Raw genomic sequence first — 6,732 nt, 5'->3', positions numbered from 1 at the left:
TTATCGATTTCATATTTTGGAACACTGTAAGGAATTCTTGATAAACAAACTCAACGATTTCAAAGTGAGCAATGACAATATTGTACGGGGGGGAGGAAATTATCTCCAACGCTCGAGACTGTGTTTCGGAAATTCTAATGATATGCTCATTTTAAAATTATTTTGCGATATTGCTGTTGAATTGAATTCTATGGTTTAAGTGCGAAGAACATGATATTTAATAAATGAAAGTAACACACAAAACTTTAAAATTGGGCGTAACTTTCAGATTTTATTTATTTTTTCTTCTCATTAAAACTGCAGTTGTGACGTGAATACCAGCAATTTTTCCTACAAAGTCTCTCTATAAAGATGTCTACCTCAAGGTAAATAGCTTTTCCGTGCATTTCCATTTAACTTTATCAAATCTGTCTATAAACACAGACGTCTAGTGATTATCTAATCAGTATAAAAACGTAGTCGTTTAATACTTATGCGTAAAAAAATGTTATACATATTTTATTACAGTGTATTGTACAGAGTCGTAGCTTGGGTTTTCAGCGCCTAGGGACAACTGAAGATTTTGCGCCCCCTACTGCTTGCCAAGGATGGAAAACATTTAATTCTAAAATGCCGTATCATCAGTTTGGCGCCCCTTGGATTCTGCGCCCGGGAAGCGTAATGGCAAACCGCACATTGAGTTGAACAGTGTTAAACGAATGTCGCATACTGCGCATGCCCAGAAACAAATTTGGCGTAATTATTATGTTGGCGCGATTTGAAAAGAGGATAAATACGGTATGTGGTAGATGTACCGCCATCTGATTGTAAACAAATCCGGCGTTTAAGTCTTCGTAGAGTATATGTGCAATGTAAAGTAATTACTGTGTAAAATTAGATTTTTTTTCCTGTACTGCTCCAACAACTGGAAAGTTGAACGATACGATCAAGTTTAAATTGAAGAGTGCACAAAATGGGTAAAGGAAGTCAGCGTAAATGCAGATGCTCCAGTGGATAGCGCGAGCTTCATTCAAACCAAATGCTATTGCGAGATTGCTTTCAGGTATGTATATATTTTCCCATTTCAGTAAATTTGATATGTTATATGTGCAATATGTGATATATTGTATTTTGACACATATACAGTTCTTTAACATTTCCTAAATTTCTATATAATGTAGCATTAAGATGTTTTAAGAAATTTGTTTCCTTACTGTTTCAGTTTTTTCGAAAAGAAACATCATTTTCGAGAAACTTCAAGAAGAAAGTTATTAGCGTAATTTTATTACAGCTAAAACTGATGCAAGGTACTTGAGTCTTTTATCTCAAAATGTGCTGAAATGTTTTGGTTGAAGTTAATATAAAATAATGTAATGAACTCGTAATGTAATGAATTGTGGTATAACTGTAAAAAATTGGTAAAAATAAAATATAATTAGCTCAAATTTACTTAACTCCTTATATTATCAAATATCTATTGAATAGAAAAACCTGTTGAAATATTAAATGTAACAAGTTTTATTTTTAAAAGGCAGATGATTGTACAGCATGTAGGAATTGATGATGATTTTTAATAATCCTAAAGTAATAGTAAAGTCAACAATAAAGTATATTTTGATGTATGTAATTTTCATCAATGATTACATAACATTGCACTTTAATATAAAGTATGCTTGGATTGTTTTCATGTATGCTATATATTATTGCAAATTAGTTCTTCATAAAATTGTATATTTCTGCTGTGAAAAAGTATGTATGCAATCATGCAAGTTGTAGGAAAACATGTACGTGTACTGCACATGTACCAGGAAGACAAGATAACAATTATGACTGCCAATCATCATTTGCTGACTGTATCTGTCAAGCTGACTACACAGACTATAGTAGCCAAAGATAAGTTGTAGAAAGTGTGTTTCAGAGTTGAATATATGAATTAAAGTTAGTAGGATAATTATTCTTAACTAAATAATAAAATTTAAATAAAACCCCTTATTTCATTTTTTATAAATTCTCTTATTATTATGATGTGATTTCACAACCATTGACCCTCTCCTATTGTTAAATAATTCATTCAGCACTGAACAACATATTATTTTATTGGTATAAAAAATAATATATTTTGTGTGTATGACCAAGTTATGATCTAAGATTTTTCAATACTTGAATCATCCTTTTAAAGATTTTTATAAAATGATTTTTTTTAATTTCAGTGAATGGCAGCTGAAAAATTTTTACCCTTGTTTCTGGAAGTGAAATGTTAGATGTAAGTAATGATGTCTGAGACCCTTATCACATGGCATTTGTTTCACATGAACAACTTGTTTCGGACAATTTTTCTGCCTAGTTTACTATTGAAAGAAAGACATGCAACGTTTTCCTTCCTTTCTAAAAAAATTGCAAATTGTTCGTTTTCAATCAATCAGCTATCAGCTTGTTTGTAATAGGGAACCAGTTTCCCATGTTAACCCCAAAGTGATCTATGATAATTGGCTGTTATGACAAAGCAGAAAAATTGTGCCAAACAGTTATTCTTCCGAAACAAACTGACGTGTGATAATATCCTTACTGTTAATAATACTGTGAAGCGCTTAATTGTATGCTTTGCTAATGAATATGTACTAGGCAATTGTGGTTATTATGAAAGAGGTGAAATTTCAAATACAATTGTTTCAGTTACAATTATTACAGATTAAGACACAATAACACGCCGAATAAATACTAATTCAGAAGTCAAACAACAAAAATCAGCGTTATATTTACAAAATTTTCACAGGACTAGTTTCGATGGTTTTACCGAACCACCATCCTCAGCTGCAAAACCGCAAATGAACCAGATAGGAAATGTTAACCAAAGTTTACTATCTGGTTCATTTGCGGTTTTGCAGCTGAGGATGGTGGTTCGGTAAAACCATCGAAACTAGTCCTGTGAAAATTTTGTAAATATAACGCTGATTTTTGTTGTTTGACTTCTGAATTAGTAATTATTACAGATATTATTTAATTTTGTAATAATGCTAATTAAAAATATGAATTAAGAAAATGCAAAAATTGGTGTATAAGCATACTAAATAGTTCAGAGTAAGACTTGTACTTAATTTATAGTACGCACTCATTCACACATATGATGATTCGTACACTGATATAAATTTGATATGCTTTTATACTGTTTACATGTCTTCTATATTCAGATTTGAATCATCATCTACCAACAAATTCAGTTAATCAGGCATTGTTGACTTTATTAGTTTCTTGCAGATGTGTGAACTTTGGAAACATTTTTAGATTTAGTGTAGTGTTTGTTTGCTTTTCAGGTTTTCACATAATATCAACTAGAAACATTACCTCTTCATTTTAGAGGTCAAAGAGATAAAATAAAAAAAAAAAAAATTAATTAGTTAATATCAAATCTAAAATGTTCTTTTATTACACAACTATTATTTAAGCCATCCAAATGGGCGCAATATTTTTATAATACTTTTATTTAATTTTCCAGTATATGTTATTGAAGCCATTCAAATTCCACTTGGGCATTTTCAAGCATATTAGTTGTTGAATATTATGTCTGACTGTAAACACACAGGCAAAGTATGTATAATTATTATGTAATTTAACCTATCTTTCCTTCAAATATTTCTTTAAAATTACACAAGACAGGCATACATTTGAGCTTTGATTAACAGACTTAGTGTAGTCGCCATGACGGATAAGAAAACAGATGAATAATAGACCACCCATAATCACCAACATATAATGCAAGGATTTGAGAATAAAGATTGCTTATTAGCATAATAGTGCACTGAATATTAGATATAAAAATTATAGAACTGAAAGATTTGTCACGTATCATCTTTGCTTATTATTATATATATTGAAAATAAACAGTTTGCTTCTGCAACAGAATAAATATCGAGTGTCTTGAAATGTTTTGTATACCTAGAGCTTTACAGTTCAGTACATTATACAAAGAGCAGTATATATAATGATTATCAGGTCTGTACAGAAATTTTTAATGGAAAATTCTTGTGCATAGATTTAGTTGATATTTTGTATCTTGTGTACAGATTTAGTTGATATTTTGCAAGACATGGCAATATTTCAGACTTATTCTAATTACTGTGACAAAACAATCATTAGAAAATTATTAATATTACATTATGTAGCTTATATTAATAATTTTCATACGTGTATATGTAATATTTTGGCAGGCACAGGAATGACCAAAGCTTGACAATATAACTACATCATAGGCCAGGCATTGTAATGGCTGAATAGAAGGTTGCAAAATGACGACAAAGAAGGATTTAGCTTTTTAGATCCCACATCTTTATTCAATTCTCTCCAGCAGATCATTTTGCCTTTAGATGAAATTCTCAAAATTATATATTCAATATTGATTTAAACTAAGTAAGATTAAATTTAGACTTTACATCATATCTGCTTTAACAAAGGAAAGAACAAGATGGGAGGAGCAGCTGCAAGGTCTTGTAGCAGCGGTAGAAGAAAGCAGTCTGATGAAAAATGGCACATATTCAGTATGTGTACTAGCGGTTATATAACATGCCAGAATGTTCTCGAAAGTACTGGTCTAGGATAAGATCCTGAAACTGCAGTAAGTTAATTATAGGTTGCATGCTCGCGCAGAGCAAAGCCACTGTATTTTCTATATTTTACATGTATATAATACATATTCTTTGTGTCTTGGTGAATACATTCTACCTCGCTGGCAGGTAACAGAAACTGACGATCAAAAGATTGATGAATATTTAATAATTTTGATGAGATTATCTAGGAAAGTAAAATAGTTTAAAACGTATTAAATATGGTTTTCCAGAATGTTTCCTAGCATAGATTTTAATCTCAGACTAAATGATACACATTATCTGGAAGTTCATATTCTTGTGTCATAAAGTATGCTTTATTGTAATTAGTCTTAGATTGTAAAGTTAAATTTATGAAAATATGATGAGTTAAAAATGTATTGCAGATATTAAACTAGATTTTTATATGCAATTTTGAAATTTTAGAGATCTTGCTTCATGTAATTATTTTTAATGTTTTTATTAAATTCTTAATTAATGCTATTATGCATGCATTAGAAAGTGAAATGAAATAATACTTAGGGATATCATTTGGCTGCATTCTGTTGTTTCTCAGTTAAACTATTCTGCATTCAAAAAATTACTCAAGGATTCTCACGAATACCAGCTCAAACAGTTCCAAAGTATTTCTGCAAAATATACGTAATTACTTAAGAATTGTATCTTTTTGATAATATTATTTAGCCTTTACAAGTTACTGCCAAAATTATTTTGTAAATCAGAAATCTTCGAGGGGATTAGTGTGTCTCGCATAGTTACCCTGGTGCCACACTATAACACTGAAATTGATAGATGTATAATTGAATGTTTAATCAAAAATGTCTAATTCCTCTTTTATGATACGTATTTCAATAATTGATACTACTGAAACAAGAAATATTGGTACATTAACATTTTCTTAATATTCATTGTGTATTTGTTATGATGCATGTATTAATGTCATTACAAGTTAGCATTTGATAATGTTTGTTTCAACAATTTAGGGTTTGATGAAGTGCCACAGAGATTATCGCTTAAAGAATGCGTGCAGGCTAACCACCAACACAAGATATTAAAAGAGCAATGAAAATGAAGATTTAACTATAAAGAAAAATCTGACTAATATTATTACTCATAACACTTAATTGTTTCATATTATGAGTAATAAATTTATGCGAGTTTTCCTGTATTCTGTTTATTTTGCAACTTATGTTATTGTAAATTCATGTATGTTTTCATTCTTGCTCTGTCATGCATTTCATACTAATCGTTTGTTGTGCATATTAATTATATGTGTATATTACATCATTGAATTACTGTATTTGAATTTTAATAAACCTTTTTACCATTCAGTAGTACTTTTCCATAAAACCCTGAACATTCTAAACATCCCATATTACTAATCCTCAATTCTAAATAATACTTGAGTTTACTTAATTCATGTATTAATAACGAATTTGAAAAATAATACAATAGTGACATATTTTGAGGTAAAATAAATGCTGCTCAATTGGACATTTTAAAATGTTTTTCCTTTTAATAGAGGAACATTTTTTAAGGATTTAATTATTAGTATTTGAATATTGTATTAATATATGATTAATTAGTGTATGAATATATTGTATGTAATGAATAAGTAAGGCAGTGAATAAATTTTGAACAATAATTTCATATGAAGAAATATGATCTGCCTGGGTTAAAAAATTAATCTTTAAATCCTATTTATGAGATTATATGGCTGAAATCTGTAGCCCAAAAGCAGTTAAAGCAACCCACCCCCAAAAAAGAAGACATTTTAAATAGTTTCTTCCAAAACTTGAAATATTTAAACATTACACGATGCTAAATTTCTAGTGAATTTAAAATACTCATTTCATTCACTTCAGCTACTGGCCATTATATGAAATTTTCCTATATTATTAAAATGTTCCTCATGATTTTGCAAGGTGAAGACCACAAATGTTCTGCCCTCATAACTAATGATGATACAATAAGCATGAAGTAGACTTCAGCGTAAGGAATATGGAACTATATATTTTGCTCTTTGTTTATTAATTAGCTCACTTTTAAAAAATTCATATCATATAGTAAGTAGTATTCATAATTTTTCTCATTTTCTTAATATTTCATTGAAGCATTTAAATGTTAATTTAATTAGCAATACCTTAATGTCAAA

At 29.5% G+C, this 6,732-nt stretch overlaps 1 long non-coding RNA gene across 1 annotated transcript; it reads left to right on the top strand.

The window, feature by feature from the left end:
• Positions 1-792: 792 nt before the first annotated feature.
• LOC146993985 (uncharacterized) lies at positions 793-5,894 on the top strand. Its single transcript, XR_015043950.1, has 4 exons — positions 793-1,042; positions 1,202-1,286; positions 2,190-2,242; positions 5,561-5,894. It is a non-coding gene; the product is annotated as an uncharacterized LOC146993985 (long non-coding RNA).
• The last annotated feature ends 838 nt before the right edge of the window (positions 5,895-6,732 follow it).

The sequence above is a fragment of the Stegodyphus dumicola genome, chromosome 11, assembly GCF_044657685.1.
Source record: "Stegodyphus dumicola isolate Sdum_Otavi_A_Nest chromosome 11, ASM4465768v1".
NCBI classification, from domain to species: domain Eukaryota; kingdom Metazoa; phylum Arthropoda; class Arachnida; order Araneae; family Eresidae; genus Stegodyphus; species Stegodyphus dumicola.
The sequence above is the reverse complement of the archived record's forward strand: the minus strand, read 5'-3'. Positions and strand labels throughout refer to the sequence as shown.